At 35.7% G+C, this 17,640-nt stretch overlaps 1 long non-coding RNA gene across 1 annotated transcript in view; it reads right to left on the bottom strand.

The window, feature by feature from the left end:
- Positions 1 to 13,013, bottom strand: part of LOC140695920 (uncharacterized) — a 72,146-nt gene extending 59,133 nt beyond the window's left edge. Inside the window, exon 1 of the long non-coding RNA XR_012071783.1 lies at positions 12,878 to 13,013. This is a non-coding gene — a long non-coding RNA (uncharacterized lncRNA). The remainder of the gene's footprint in view (positions 1 to 12,877) is intronic.
- Positions 13,014 to 17,640: the final 4,627 nt, after the last annotated feature.

The raw sequence follows: 17,640 nt of genomic DNA, 5'->3' as shown, positions 1-17,640 counted from the left end.
AGCAAAGAATATCCAAGAAGTCATAATTAATGATCTCAAAGATATGAGGATGCTCTGAAAGAGACTAAGAGCTCCTAGAAATTAAATATATAATAAATATTTAACTAAAGTAATTAAAATAAAATTGTATATAAAATAAAATAGAATTAAAATAAAAATTCAACAGAAGGCTTTGAAGATAAAGCAGCAAAAAGCACCTATAAAGCTTTAAAAAAAGACAGAGATGGGAAACTGGAAAGAGTACATAAAAAATTTAAAGAATAATAAAAACCTTCAAGATATACTTAATAGGAGTCCTGCAGACACAAATAGGAAATTATCAAGTAAACAATATAAGAAAATTTCTCAGAGTTGAAATGTGTGAGATGTTTGACTGAAATAGCCCACTCAGTGCCTGACCCATGAGAAAAATCCACAATAAGGCGCATTAATGTGGAAGTTTAGAAAATGTGGTGAAAGAGAAGGTCCTAAGAGTTTAAGAGAGAAAAGTCAAGAGTCACATACAAAGGAAAAAGAAAATCAGAACAGCATCTGAATTTGCCCTTGCAACACTAGATTCAGAAAACAATATAGCAAAATCTTCAAAAATTGAAATGAAAATAAGTTTTAGTCTAAAATACTGTACCCATTTAATCAAGAATACAGAATTTTTCAGGCATACAACAACTCATAAAATTTACCTTATCTGTCTTCTTTCTTATGATACGACTAGAGTACATGCTTCAACAAAGTAAGAAAGTCAGTCAAGAAATAGGAGGAAGAACTGGGATTAAGAAATAGTGGATCCAACACAGGAAAATGACAAAGAATATTCTGGAGAATAAGTGTTCAGCCAGCCCAGAAAACTACCTGTCAGATTAGAGCAGGAAGTTGGAGTGGGGTCTCTAAGAAAAAAAAAAAAGTTGTATTATGCAATGTGTTTGATCATTTGGAAAATATTATCAATAAGCACTGGAAAGATCTGTAACATCAGTGATAAACTGTAGGAAACCATGCAAATGAAAATGAGGAAATTACTAACTTTAGGAGAAAACAAAAAGTTATATATGAGAGGAAACATAATGCACACAGTATTATTGTGCTTAGCTCAGCAATGAACAACCTTAATCCCATCACACTAATGTACATGCTCACTTCCATTTTAACCAAAAATTACAGAAAAGAAAAGAAAAAGAAACTGACAGGCTATATTATATAAAATGTCAGAATTAAACCCAATTAAATAAAAGGAAGTTCAAAAAATAATTTGTACCAATTTTATACCAGTTGGTGGTTCTATTTTCAGATATTTAATTCAACCAACTTCAGTTGGGAGTCAGCAAAGAGCTCAGGTAAAGTGGTCAAATGGCTCACAAATTGGCCCAGGAAAGTCTTGTTGACTTTCAATGGTTCTCCAAGTGTAGTCCCTGGACCAGGAGCATTTACATTACCTGGAAACTTGTTCTGCAAATTCTTGGGGCCCATTCAAGATCTACTGAATCAGACACTCTGGGTTTGCTGCCCAGTAAGAATAAGTTTTCCAGGTAATTCTGATGCATGCTAAAATTTAAAAAGTACAGATTTTGAAAACTTGTTCTCAGCTGAGAGTGCAAAACACTATTTAGAATTAATTAGGGCTTCTACATTGTTAAGGAAACAGAGGAAAACAAATACAGGCACCAAGAATTTAATTCCACCTTGTTAGCATTTTCTCTGCAATTTAACCCATCTTACTCTCCATTAGTCTCTTATTAGATATTTGACTTATAATTTGGGGAATAAATGTTAACCCTTGCTATATGAAAAGTTGAGTAAATTATCTCAACAATATCTGATGGTTGTTTGCCAATCCTTTGTCTAGATATACAAGATATACAAGACCTCAAATAGAATCCCCAAGCGTATTTATTCTGAGTATCCACATCACTTGAATGTTCTATGCCATGCTGAACAGTGCAGGGCTGCTGGCATCTTCTTGATGTACACTGAGTCACTGTGTTATTGGTTAATTTGCAGGAAACCAATGCAGATGCCCCATCAGGGAGAGCAGCTCTGTAACTCTACAGGTTGCTCTCTTAGAGAAGAGTTTGGCTTCTGTTGTTATAAGAAAGTGAAATTTTGCTAACGGTTTTGACTCATGTAAAAGCATCACACTTTCAGTATTACAGCTGTGGTACTGGGCAAGGGGATCCTCCAAATGATCCCAAACTAAACTCATAAGCTTCACTGTGCAAACCTTCCCCACTCTCATACTTCTATCTCAGCCATCAGAACCACCATCTGACCAGTTGGTCAGGCTACAGATACGGAGTTTGTCTATTAATTCATTCAATAACAATTGAATGTTTACTATATCCTGGCTGTTCTAGGAACTGGGGATATAGCAATGAACAAAGCAAGACAAAACCCCCTGCCTTTAAGGAGCTTATGTTCTAGCAGTGGAAGATAGACAATAACCAAAGTAAATGAGTAAACTATTGTATATTGTAAATCAAAAAGTGATACATATTAAGGAGAAAACTTGGGAGTACTGTCATGGAGGTTAAAATGTTTAGTAGGATGATCAGGGGAGATCCCACTGAAAAGGTGATATTTAAAAAAGACTCAAAGAAGGCAAGGGTGTGAACCATACTGGTACCTGGGCAGAGCAAATAGCAAAAGCAAAGACAGTAAGGCAAGATCATGCCTGGAATGTTTGAGCAACAGCAGGACACTGGAGTGGGTGAGGTAGAGTGAGCTTGTAGGTGGGCTGTGGGAGGTGAAGTCACTGAGGCAACAGGGCTAGGATGAGGCTGTGTTGCATAGACTTTGTCACCCTTGAAGCCCATTGTAAAGACTTAGCTTTCATTTTGAGTGAGATGGGAGCCATTTCAGGGCTTTGAGCTGAGTGACAGGACCTGACTCATCTGTTGAGAATGATGACTTTCCATCTCCTTCACTCCCTCAGCCAATCACCATGGACTATCAACTCTATTTCCTCTCAAATCTGCCCCAACTTTTTTCCCCCCCATTATCACTGCCAGCACTCTAGTTCAGGAAACCTTAATTTCTCACTTGAGTCCTTTCAATAGATTCTTAGTAGGTTTTCTTGCCTCCTGTTTGCTTCCCTCAAATTCATTCTATACGTCTCCAGAGTAACCACTCTGAAAATTTGATAGATTTACACCCCTGGTTAAAGCTATTAATAGTCTTTTTTTCTTCTCCCCTGCAAATAAATTCCAAATTCCTCACCATGACTTTCCATGGTCTGTTTCCAAATCCCCAGCTTCATGTATCCCCTATTCTCCCACTTCACAATATGCTCTGCTATACTGAAATTTTGTTCCTTGAATATATACTATTTTCTTTTGCTTCTGAAACTTCACAGATTGTTTGCTCCAGGAAGACTTCCTTGATTTTTACCTTCTTTTTGCTCCTGTAACACTCTCTTCTTTCTCTACACTAAATTTGTCATTCAGTATTTCCACTGTTTCATTATCTGTTTCCTCATCCTGCCGTTAGGCTTGGCGAGGACAGTTTAAGGACATTAGTGAACCCCTTTGTGTCACAGCCAGGAGATACTTAAATATTTGTTGTATGCATGAAAGAAGGAATCAATGAATAAATGATTATTTTGAACCTTTGTGTTCTGCTTATCATTCAAATGGTCCTCAGTAATGTGATGTGTGACCTCCCACTGGTCATATACGTATGTGGAGCAGGTAATGGCTTACACAGTGTAACCTCATGGTTTTGGAAGCATCCCTCACCAGGAATCCTCCCCAACTTCAGCCCTGGAGGCAGTGATATGAGAAGCAGTGATTTTGGTCAGCTTTGGATACACAATCAACCTCAGAAGACTAAAACAGCAATGATCTAAGTGGTGGGCAGCAGGGACAGTGACTTTAAGGAGAGACCAATAGTTTCCACAGCCAAAGGAGAAGCTGGATAATGGGCTCCAGTTATAGTGCCATTTCCTTTTTTTAAGTTTGAAGGCAGCATAAGCCCCAGCAGTGAGTGGACACTAAGACTTGTTTACAAGTACATCTAGAAGACCCTAGGTCTTCTAGAAACTGGTGGGCAATTTGGGGGAACTTGAGGTTCCCCAATTATGACTAGATGGACATATCTGACTTCCGTCTTCGCCATTAACTTGTCAGAGAAATATTACTTGAAAGTTTTATTCCCAGGCTGCTGTGACCTAGAGAGAGACAGGTTATATCATCTTACAGGTAGTACTGTTGGACATCTCACCAAATCACCAACCTATTAATAAAGGAAAGCTAAATTTATTAGAACTCACTGTAGTAAGGGAGACCACCACCTTACCAATCCCAGCAGTGCCTCAGAAAGTGGTACAATTTTAGGGCTTTGGTGTCTGAGCTCAAAATGGTTTGAAGTAGGTCTTTTGAGATGAAGAACTGATTTGGACTGAGCAAAGTTTATGTTAAAATAGCTTAGAATTGGTGGACTCTGTGATACGAAGATCTCGAAACAAGCCTTGATAAGTAAACTTGGTTTGATAAGCAAATATTTGCCAAGGTGAGCAGACTTTTGTCTCTGATAATTATCTGTGGGAATTTCCTGAAGCAAACAATGAAGTTTTTTTTTTAAAGTTGGTTTATAGCTTTATCTTTCTTAGGCAAAATTTCCTGGAACAGACAACTAATTCATGTTGACGTAGCTGATCGATATTCTTAATTAAGCCATGTTAACACAGATGGTCTCAGCATTCATGCCTTTTAATTGTTTTCATTCTTAAATACTTTGGGACATTTATGTGTCTCAACAGTTTCCAAGAACAGGTTTTGAAAGGAAGAATGAGAGTATACAGCCTGAGAAGGGAGAAGAAGCACTACTGAAAGAGGGAAGTGTAGGCAGTATTGAGAAAATGAGGGTGACAAAAATAAACCTACTTTTGTACAATTTTGTTTAAGGTAAGGTCCCTGCTTCAGCCAATAGAGTAATCAAAGAGATTTGATCCTCCCTTCCAGAGATATCACCTATAAAAACCAACTATTGCTTAAATTTTTTTTCTTTAAATTGAAGCATAGTTGATGTACTATATGTTACAGATATACAATAGTGATTCACAATTTTTTAAGGTTATACTCCATTTATGGCTTTTATAAAATATTGGCCATATTCCCTGGGTTGTACAATATATCCTAGTAGCTTGTTTATTTTATATGTAACAGTTTGCACCTCTTAACCCCCATCCTCCCCCTACCCTCTCCCCACTGGTAACCACTAGTTTATTTTCTAAATCTGTTGAGTTTGACCAGCCACTGTTGTTAAGCAATTGAGACTGAAGTCTCCTAACTCAATCCAGACAGATACAACCCATGGAAATAGACATTCCATGGATAATGGTGGCCTGAGTGGTGGTTTCTCACTTACTCTTCTTTCACAGTCCATACATTTGAACATGGTGGTGACAAACGAAGGAATTACTATGAGGAAATGTAGTACTATGACAAAAAAGGATCTGTGTTCTGGTATTAAAATGATTGTGGACATTTGATGAATCTGTGCTCAATGCTTTGAAACACTGCCTCCAGTCAGTACCTTAAGGTAGATCTCTCTGGTCTACTAATTTAACATGGCTGCCGTATGGTGACTGGGCATTTGCAAGACTGTCGCAACTAGTAGCTCATGCTCTGGAGTGAGTTAGAGTTGGATATAAGTCCTTACCCAAAACCTTTTTAGTTTTGTTCTCTTAGTAAGCTGTTACTTAGCTGCAACTTTAGTTTCTCATGTACAATTATTAGCTTCATTTTTTTCCACATAGAAAATGGCGGTAGTTAGCAGCTACCTGATATGACTGGGCTAAATAATAATAACAGCTGTGTAAAACTGTCAGCCTAGTTCATAGTGTAGACTCAGTGAACGTTAGACATTATTATTATTATTAGGTATAAAGTATGCTTTGGTGCTGTTTTGAAGATGGGAGACTTAGGTACACAGACTTGGACAATAACAGAGTCAGGAGGGACCATGGAGACTTTCTGGTCTAGCATCTTTCTTTTATGGGAGAGGAAGCTGAAGACCAAAGGGAACAAATGGTACCCAGAGGGAAAAAGCCAGTTAGTGTCAAAGGCAGGCATCACATTTCCATGACTTGCCTTGCAGCCCACGGGTGCCTGTGAGGGACAGCTGCGGGAAACAAGCTCTGGGTTCTGCTTGATAAACCACTTGTGCAGAGCCTTTTGTTCACTGCAGATAGTTGGAACCTGGTCTAATTTGAAGTATTTTCAGTGCAGAATTGAAAGCAGTCTGACATAATTTGACTCTTGGTGCTCAGATCCTTTCGTTTATTGGGCATAGTCTCATTACTTGGCAATAACTGATATCTTCAGAGTGTGAAGTAAATATTTAAGATTTAAATAAGCCCTACGTGAATGTTAAGCTCATTTGTTGACACATTCTTCCCATACTCAGCAACTATTCCAGCAGCCTCTCTTGCCAAGGAAATATCAAATACTGTTGAAAGAAAAAAACAGCTGCAAATATCAAAAACCTGGCTTTTAAAGAGGTTTCCAAAATAAATGGCTGAAGAACCTAGAAAGTGATTTTATGGTGATATAAAACATACCTTTAAGATATCATAACTTCTAGTCTTAAATCAGTAAAATTTTATTGAGCACTTACTTGCTTTGTACAAAGCACTGTAAGTGATTTAAAGACATGTTATTTTTGCCTTTGAAGTGCTAACAATTTAGTAGGACAAATAAGATGTAAGTAAATTAATCAAAAGTTACATAATAAAATGCAATTCAAATAGCATTTGAAGATGAAAACCAGAGGGCATTCATTGTTAGGCAGAGCCTGATGAATTGCCAAATGAATGGGGCAGTGGATGTTTGCTCATTCTGTCTTCCCCCTCATTTCAGGGCAGTGCCTGATTCTGGCTTTAGAATTATTTTTCCCTTGCAGTTTTGGGGAGCTGTAAATCCAGGTGCTCTGCATTTCTTAGGACCAGCCTGACTTCCAGAGTGAATCAAGGACCGACAGTGTTTATAAAATTGTTGATCCCACTGGCTGACTTAATTGCTGATCTTTGCTGAACCATTCATCTCTAGCCTTCTAGTCAATTCTTCTGCTATTACCTGAGAATAAACTCCTTTTCTTCATGAATACATTAGATTTGGCATACATGATAATGGCAGATTGAAGGGAAGGAGATGCCACTTTGCAGGTGTCAGGGAAGAGAGGAGGTGACATTTGAGTGGGACCTGGAAAGAGGGTGAGAGTAACTGAGCTTTCACTTTGGTGATGCTCTATTATTTCTACTTCTAGACCACCATTAGAACCTATTTCTATAGTTTGTGAACTAATTAGAAAGCTTGTTCACAAATCCTGAGGACTGAATGCTTTGCTAATTGCAAAACCAGGGCAGCAGAGTTGGAAAATATTTCAGGTTTAGCTAAGTTAAAACAGAAAAGACCGTGAAAAGACATACAGATACAACGACAGCTGACATGAGATTTCTTTCTACCCTGAAAGTCATTGTAGTGGTCTCATCTCAGTGTTTAAGTCTCTTTTTCTTATTTTGGTTCTGTGATACTCCATGTTTAAGAGTAGAATAAATTAATTCTTCAGTCTATTAAGATTCAGTAAAATCTATACTTTCTCCACTGAACAGGTAGAGTATTTGAAAATCATATTACTTCCCATTCAACAGTTGTTAATATTTGAAACTACATATAGTGCTTGTAAAGAGCGCTCAGACACTAGTGAATGTAATTCCCAAAATTCACTTTACATGCAAAACCGTTGTATAGCTTGATTAAATAATGTGTGTAAAAGTCTGTCTAGAGATACACATACACTTCCTAAGCTAGGAAGAGAAAAATACCAGTACTCTGGGCTGGAATTTGGTCCAATTTCCACTCTAAAAAACAAGTTTACTGTTGACTAAATGGAAATATACTGAAGAACTGGGAAAAGGAAAATGGAGAGATTAGCAAGGACTATCTTCCCATTTTCTCTTCTAAATGCATCATTGTATTTTTCTAAACCAAGCTCTCTTTAAATTCCAGAAAAGGAAAATATTTTTTAATGTGATTTCTGAGGGGGAAATAAGTTCGTTTTATGCTTCTGCTTGTGGAATTAAAATACTTCCTACTTCGATTTTTATAGCAAACTGGTAATGCCCACATTTGAATTTCTGGGAAACCCTAGAATATAATACTATACTCGTTTTGTATTTATTCCTCACGGGCTGGACGGATTTTTAAAGCATGAGGTAAATCAAGTGGGGAGATTAAAATCAGATGGTTTTGCATAGACTATCAGTAATGAGGGTTAAACTGGCATTTTTCCATCTGCTTTTTTGATTATACATTTTGTACTTATTTTTAAGGCCAAACTAGAAGAGTTGGAAAGTGTTAAAGTCCAAAATGGAAAGCATTTCTTAGTCATTTTCATAATGAATTTTGAATCTTTAAAATGCCCATGGCTAGACTATGCTGGGATATGATCAAGCAGGTTTTTCTTCCCTCAAGGAGTTTATTTAAAAATGTACGTGTGGCAGAGGCTTCTCATTTAGCGTATCTAAGGGATATCTTTGGGAATTTTACCCTTGTCTTTTTGTGTTGCCATGGGAATGTCCATTTTTATATCTTCAGAGAGAAACTGTTTTTCAGTGTGATGGAGCAGAGAGAATACAGGTCTTATATTTAGGAAACAATGTGTCTACCTCTGGCCTTAACTCCTTCCTAGCTGGACCACTGTAGGTAACAGACTGAAGTTCTCCAAGCCCCAGGTTTTTGTTTTTTAAATGAAATGGAAGTAATTTTCATTCTCAAGGACTATTACGAGCATCAGAAATGAGTCCATCAGAAGATGTTTAGTACATAATAGTAATTACTATATCGATGTGATTGTGGAAAGGTGTCTTAACATATAAATATTTCCTGCCTGATTCCATGCTTAGATCTCTCTTAGAGAGCTTTCTGTCTTTGTCAGCTCAATCCCTGGATCGATCTGTGGTATAAAATTAAAAAAAAAATAGTAGAGAAGGAGGTGATCTGAGATGTGGAAGAAAAGGAGAAAGGGTTGAAACAGAGTGTTTGCCATTTCATTTCAAAGATCTGAGGAAGTTAGGGGGTGACAGATGGTATCTTGGGTGGGTGTCAGAAAGAATTTGGTGGTATGTTGAAGGAGAGGCCCTAGAGCAGAGCTGTCCAATAGAACTTCTGGCAATTATGAAATTGTTCTCCACCTGAATGTCCAACAACATCATCACAAGCTACACGTGACTACTGAGTACATGAACGCCAATAGAGAGACTGAGGAACTTTTAAATTTCACTTAATTTTAATTAATTTAAATGTAAATAGCCATGTATGACCACTTTATTGGATAGCACAAGCCCAGAGAATCTAAGGGGTTATGAGAGACTGAGGGAGGTGAAGAGAGCAAATTTTAACAAGCATTGTCATGAACTGTGAATTAGATTCTTGATATTTCTTGAGAGATGTAACTAAAAAAATTGAAGTTCATTTGAAATTAGTTTTGAGACCTGGATTGCATATTTAGATACAGATATGACTCACAGCTGAGGACAGGACACATGGGGCCCTGACTAATATTATGGTTACATCTTCTACTCTGTCGCTTCAAATTTGGTATCAATGATGTTTCTAGTCAATACTATGACACATCACATAAAAATTCTGTCAAAGTATTCAAATATATATTATATATTATATATACACAGAAATTAGTACAAATATATAATCAAAGGATTATTCTGGGAAATTGATATGCAATAAATGGATTATGAAAGTATAATTTCCCCTTGTATATTTTAATGGGAGTTTTAATTAAAAGGCAGATTGGGCTAGAATTTTAATGCTGCTAGACAGTTTCATCCTGGGGCTAGACATCTGAGATACAGTCACTTCTTTACAAATAGAATAACAGGGTTTTATTAAAGGAAACATATTCTTCTATCATTTGCTCTATGTTAATACAACATTAGCATCACTGAACAGTCAACCTATATCAGAGAAGGAATAATGATTTTTTTCCTTTCACATAACAGAAGTTCTAAATTGCCATATATTTCTCATTTAATTATGAATAAGTTTCAAGGAGTGTGCTGTATTTATAATTGAACCATTCTGCAGTCATGTTCTTAAACACATTATAAAGTCTCCAATTTTCTCATTCTTTCCAAGAATGGGAAAGAAAAACCTCATGAAACTTAGAAAATAAATTTTTTTGTCTTTAAAAATTATTATGGAAATTTCCAAATATACAAGTAAGTAGAGCTAATAGTCCTATGTAGCCTTATACTGATTACACAAATTTCATGATTGTCAACAGTCAGCTATATTTATTTCATTTCGTTTCCCCATCACTGCCACCTCTCCCCACCTTTTCTTCTTTTTGGCTGAAGTAGTTTAAAATGAATACAAAACATTATGTCATTTCACTTCTCAATATTTTAACATTAATTTCCAAAAAAGTGGGAATATTTTCTAATATTGCCACAATGGCAATATTATAAAATTAATAAATAATTTTGTTATATTATATAATACTCAACTTTCATTGATTTTCTTAAAAATGTCTTTTTACAGTTTGTTTAAATTAGGATCTACATATAAGAGCTGGCACATTGTTTATGGTTGTTATTTATCTTAAGCCTCTCTTCCTCATATGCCCAATACTCATTTTTTTCAAGCCATTGGCATATTGAAGAAATCTTGTCCATGGACCTGTACAAAGTCCCACTTTCTGGATTTGACTGTTGCATTTTCGTGGTGTAGTTTAACTTGTTTCTCCTATTGTGTAGACTTAACTTTAGATCTAAAGTCAGACTCTAATTTTTTGAACCCAAATACTTCATATATGGCATGTGTACTTCATTCGCCCAACGTAGGAGGCAGATAGTGTCCATTTTTATGATACTAAGATTAATTCACGACTTTCAGGGGATGACACTCTGATCCTTTCACTATAAAGTTTTCCTTTAGTATAGCCCCTGATAATTTTGGCATCTATTGATGACCATTGTCTGAATCAAATTTTTAGTGAGGAGTTACAAAATGTTGATTCTATTCCTTCTGCATTTGTTAGCTGGGATTCTTCTTTATGTAGAACTTCCCCTCATCCTTTTAATGCTATGTGGTTATTCTGCTAGTTCATTTAAAAAAAAAAGCAGGATAAATGCCAAGTTATTTATATATAATGTTTCAGAGGAAAAAGCTGGAATCAGAAGTTGATTTTGTGATGCAACACCAATGTCCCTGCAGGACTGAGACACTTACTACCTCAGCTGTGGGGAAGTTTGGAAGCTGTCGGCTCACAGTTGAACCCTCCTTGGGAATGTCCTCAGCAGAAGAGCTGTCTTACTCAAGGTTATGTACCTCCCCTCCCTGGGGACAGCCAGACTCAACGACTGGTCACTGGTATGGGGGGGGCAATGTCTTGACCTCCTCTCCTTAAATCATCACAGATCTGAAAGGCCATCCGAGCTCCACACATAATACCTTAATACAAGGATAAACTAAACTCTTTATCATGTTAAAAAAGAGTTATGGTGACAAACAATATGGCTTATTTCAAATTTCCTATAGCACTAATCACACAATGGCATGTTTGCTTATAATGAATTATACTCTTTTGTATTGATTTGGTAATAGCAAGTGTGTGAGCAAAATCACAGTTAAACTGGAAGGAAATTGATCTGCAGGACATAATTGATAAGATAAAGTAATAAGAAAATAACCTTATATACAAAAGAGTGTATAATGATGCATCTGCAAAAGAAGTCACTTTTTCAACAATAAGTTTATAGCTCTTTATCTAGTGCTCAAACACGAACACTGTTTATTTTACTGTGTAATATTTGGTTCACAGGGCAGCATCCTCTTGATAATAATATGGTGTTCTATTAAATGGAATTCTCTATTGACCAGCATTTCTACATCTTTAATAATAAGTGTAAAATTAATGTTAGGAAGGATGTGAATATGAGTCTTCACAGAAAAATCAGCATTATTGACAATGTCATTTTTAATTCCAAGTCCTCTACTTTTTTCTCATTCCATTATAATTGGCAATAATACAGGGCATTTGTTTTCAAACTGCTTCACAGACCAGTTTCCACCCACCTCCGATTTCCACCATGGTGAGAAGTGGAGACAAAAAAGGGAAATAAGTAGGTGGAACTCCTGCTTCAATCAGAGCAATTCCACTTTTTACTTATCTTAAATACTAGCATTTCATGCAAGCTTTCATTTGCAAAATAAAATGTTTCTGTGCTAACATCACTGTGAAAACTACTAATAAAGTATATAGTTGCTGTAAAAAATATTTAAATAAATGAAATATGCCATTGATTGACTAGGAAAATCATGACTATTTAAGATTTTCTATCTTCCATAATGCAGAAGTGTGTGTATATCTCATTTGTTTGCTGGATCTCTGGTGAGTTTAACATTCAGCCTCATTAGAAAATTAGTAGTACTTTTCTTTCTGATCAGAATGGCTCTGTGAATATGGTGCAATGCAATCATACTCAACTTTATTTTAAGGGAAAATCAGTATTTTCATGAGAAATACCCAAATAAACCATGATATTTTAATGTACAATTAAATTATTTTATATAGCAATGAAATGACAGAAAGTGCTTGGATTGCGAAACACAGCGAACTCTGTGCCTATTGTTGTTACCTCAGATTTTCTGGTGGGATGTAGAAGATGATCTGTTTCCAATTTACCTTCTACTTGCCCCTTTTCTCAAAAAAAAGAACCCCTCTTTTTCATGCGTATTTCTCATCCAAAACCCTAGGACTGGCTCTTGATTTGTCTAAATGAGGATGAGCACCTAGAACACACTCAATGGCTTGTATTGGTACATGCATCTCAGGTTTGCCCAATTCGACACAACGAGCATCTTACCTTCTACAACTGGGGTAGATGTTTTCTTTGCCTTCTGCAGGATGTGTTTAAGGAAGCCTCTTGTTCCAGTTCATGCTCCCTGCCAGCCATGACCGTGAGGTGGACTAGCTTCAGAGCAAAGGGGGGAAAAAAGCAAGGCCTGCAGAGCAGAAAAATGGAAAGAGCTTGTATCCTGGTTAACATCACTGGGGTGCTGAATCTCTAAACTCCCCCTTATGTAACATAAACATTTTTCTTATTGCTTAATCCAGTCTTATTTGAGATTTCTGTTACTGTCAAAAAAAAAAAAAAAGAAATCCCCCAAAGCATCCTCGCAACAACAAAAAAAACCCACCAAGTAAACAAAATGGCATTTGCGGTATAAATACAGAAGGCAGTATAATTTTCTTTTAATCCTTGATTTTAGGCTGGAATTATATTAACCCTATTCTGTGTTTAAATTCAACTCTGGACAAAAAATGCTTTCTAGGAATTCCAGAGAGACCGTGGTGCTAGAATTTAATGTTGTCGGGGAGACGCAGAAACTGATATATGACACTGGAGCCCTGCCTCTGCTAGCGTACTCTGTCATCTTGCTTTGTTCCTTACACCTGTACTCTCCTTGACTCTCCAGTTCCTGCATTTGGTTTGCCCCTTGCATTTGCTCTCATTAAAACTGGTCCCATCAGTGAGCAGGCAACACTACTGCATGCCAGGGTTTTTCATATTTTAATTTATTTTGATGACTCAGTGGTTTTAACATATGAATTGGCTCTCTGTGTCAAAGAAGGAATACTAAAGACATTGGGGGCAACTTTAGATAATGCAGTAGGAAATAAAGCAACGGGTAAGTACATTTCTGTAGCTTAAGTAATACCAACAGCAGGAAAAACAATAAGGATCACTAGAGGGAAGAATAAGATAATAAGATGTACCTGTCGAGCTGAGAAAGAAATTCTTTTCCAGACAATTTATTCTTGTTCAGACTAGAAGATTTTAAAAATATATACAGTTTTTCTTGAGAAAAGCTATTAAGAAAATGTGTGGGCATGAAATTACACTGCCTGTTTCTAAAGCACGTTGTCTAGCCATACTCTCGGCACTGGCAGGAAGTACCACCTGCTCCTTCTTCAGCTTTTTTGTTTACTTTACATGCGCCCCGTGTGTATTCTCAACCACTCTTATGACTTCAGAGTCCCTATTAAATAAAATTCTCTACTGAGTGGTATTTCTATATCCTTAATGATTAAATATAAAATTAATGTTAGGAAGCATGAGCAAAATCATAATTAAACTGGAATTTGTGACTCCAAATCTTAGCTTCAGACAAGATATTTCTCCAGCTCAAGATGTATTTATTCAAATGTCTATAGGATATACTGCCTCGGAATTTCTGCAGGCAACCTGTTTTTGTCAAACCCCAAACAGAATTTATTGTTTTCTCAGAAACCAGCTCCTTCATTTCTTCCCCAAACAAGCATTTACTAAATACTTACTATTTCCAGGCTTTGTCTTAAGAGATCCAAACTTCTGGAAGTACAGAATAGTGAGGAAACTGATACATGAAACAATTAACTATAATATGGTGCGTGCAAAGCTAGCTATAAGAAAAGGATGTGTGACCTTGGTCATTTGGCATGACCCTTCTTTGCCTCAGTTTCTTTATCTGTAAAATGGAGATAATTCAATCTCCTCAGAGAGTTAACGTGAGGATTAATCCAATCACTATATATGAAGGGCAAAGAACACATTAAGCGTTCAATAATTATTAGATATCTTCATTATTGTCAGTTATATTATCCAGAAATTGAAACCTAAGCCCTAAATGTAATGTTTAATGTGAAATATTAAAGCCATTTTATCATCACTATTACATAATATTTTTCTGCAAGTACTTGCTAATGCAATTAAATGAAAACAAGATTAAATATAAAAATGGGGATAAAAGAAGGAAATAATTATTTGCAGATGATTTGTCTCTGTTGGTTCAGGCTGACATAACAAAATACCATATGTTGGGTGGCTTAAACAACAAGAGATTTATTTTCTTGCAGTTTTGGAGGCTGAAAATCCTAGATCAGGGTGCCAGTGTGGTAAGGTTCTGGTGAGAACTTTCTGGCTTGAAGATGGCCACCTTCCTACTGTGTCCTCACATGGTGGAGAAAGAATAAGGAAGCTCCCTGGTTTCTCTTCTTATAAGAGCATCAATGTTATCATGAATGCCCCAGCCTCATGACCTCATGTAAACCTAACTACCTCTCAAAGGGCCCATCTCCAAGTATCGTCACATTGGCAGTAAGGGTTTCAACATACGGATTTGGAGGGAATACAGTTCAGTCCATAACAACTACATATATAGAAATCACAAATAACCAGCTGATAAAATAATAAATGCAATACGTAAGAACTTTTTAAAGTAGCTGACTACAATATCAAAATTTAAGTGCAAAAATAAATTGAAACCACAAAAATACCATAAGAAAATATATAAGAATTTGAAGAATAATCTTTAAGTGGTTAAGACTTTCTAACCAATGCACAAAATTCAGAAGCCATAAGAAAAAAATCTCATAACCTCCATTGTATGAAACTGAACATTGATTTTCTATGAACACTTCACTTATTTAGGTACTTAATCATCGTCATGTGGTACAAGCATTTTCCAAATTTGTTATCTCTCTTAATGAAAGTCAAAACAAGGTCAAAAGGGAGTTTTATTTTTTTGTTTGTTGTGATATATTAAGTTATATGCCTCTAATACATATATGAACCGTGCTTAATAGAGTAAATGTCTAGGATATGTTGTGTCTTATTGTAGTGAGTTAGGAAAAACTTCTTACTTAATGATGTGGTGGATTGGAGAGAGGAAATCATAACTATTTTGTATTTGAAGTGAAACAGAGCTATGGATAAGGTATTAAATCAATGATTCCAATTAGATATAGCAATGAATATTTAAAACAGAGATCAAAAAGGGTGCAAGTATGTTTTCAAGAAAACTTTAAATTTATACCAACCTCAGAGAAATTCTGAAAGTTAAAATATAAAATAAATGCAACTGAAATACTAAATGAATATAAAATATTGAGGAAAGGTAAAAATAATAAAAAAGAAAAGTTACGTAGAATCCCATCACGATAACACAACCACCACTATGATTTTGCCATATTCCTTTCAACTATTTTTTTCCTGTGTATCAGAGCTCTTATCAAATAAACATCAGAATTTTGAATAGATTTATTGATTTAACAGCCCAAATAGGTTGCTTCATTACTGTTTGGGATGACTACTATCATTGAATATATTCCCATTCACTAGTCGCATATATTTTTTTTTGAGAATTATTTATTCATGTTCTTTGTTCTTTCTATCTATTGAGAATTCATGATTTTCTCATCAGTTTTCATGGGCTCACTTAAAAAGGCAGATGTTAGTTTTTTCATATTTTAGGCATATATTTTGGATATTTTTAACCTCTAGGACTTTAAAGAATGTATGTAATCAAAATTAGAAAATATCTTTTTAACTTCTGTTCATTTTGCATTTTAAATTTTTTAAATTGTGAGCTATAGTATGGATAAGCACACAAACCTAAGTTTATAGCTATTTAGACTTGAAATCTAGAGAGTTCAACATGCATCCTTGATTTATCTTGGGAAAGAGTAAATGATTTATCAGTCATTTATTTTTACCCACTTATTTATCTTTTGGTCTTCATTCCTTCTTGCAGCTTCCAGTTTTTATCTGTGATCATTTGTTTTCTGACCAACTATCATTTTTAGAATTTCCTTTAATATAGGTCTCCTGGTAACAAATTTTTGTTTTTATGTGTCTGGAAATAATCTTTCTTTCAAATTCATTCTTGAAAGATATTTTTGCTGAGTATAGAGTTCTAGTTTTGCAGTTACTTTCTTTTTGCACATTTATTGTCTTCTGGTGTCCATCATTTCTCATAAAATGGCTGTCAAATCTATTGCTCCTTTAAAGACAATCTTTTTCTTTTTTGGGGTGCTATACAGGCATACCTTATTTTATTGCACTTATCTTTATTGCACTTTGCAGATATTATGTTTTTTACAAAATGAAAGTTTGTGGCAACCCTACATCAAGCCATTTTTCCAAAAGCCTTTGCTCCCTTATTGTCCTGTGTCACATTTTGGTAATTCTTGCAATGTTTTAAACTTTCTTATTAGAGTTATATGTTTTATGGTGGTCTGTGATCAGTGAGCCATCTTTGATGTTACTACTGTGATTTGCTAAAGTCTCAGATGATGGTTAGCATTTTTTAGCAATAAAATATTTTTAAATTAAAGTATGTACATTTTTAAGACATGATGCTATTGAACACTTAATAGACTGCAGTGTAGTGTAAACATAACTTTTATATGTACTGGGAAACCAAAAATTTGTGACTCACTTTATTGTAATATTTACTTTATTACAGTGGTCTGGAACCAAATCCGCAATATCTCCAAAGTATGCTGTATTATCTGCAATCGCTGTGTAACAAATTACCACAAACTTAATTACCTTAAAAGAAGACATATTTATTCTCTCACAATTCTTGTGGGTCAGGATTAAGCAATGTTTAGCTGGGTCTTCTGATCAGGGTCTCACAAGGCTGCAATCAAAGGGGTAGCTGGGGCTGCAGTCTCATCTTGTCTTAGATCCTCTTCCAACATCATTCAGGTTGTTGGCAGAATTCAGTTCCTTACAGATGTAGGACTGAGGTCCCTGTTTTCCTGCTGGCTATTGGTTGGGACTGCTCTCAGTTCTTGAGAGGC

This window comes from Vicugna pacos, chromosome 1 (assembly GCF_048564905.1).
Source record: "Vicugna pacos chromosome 1, VicPac4, whole genome shotgun sequence".
NCBI classification, from domain to species: Eukaryota; Metazoa; Chordata; class Mammalia; order Artiodactyla; family Camelidae; genus Vicugna; species Vicugna pacos.
Note: the sequence above shows the minus strand (reverse complement) of the source record. Positions and strands in the feature narration are given on the sequence as shown.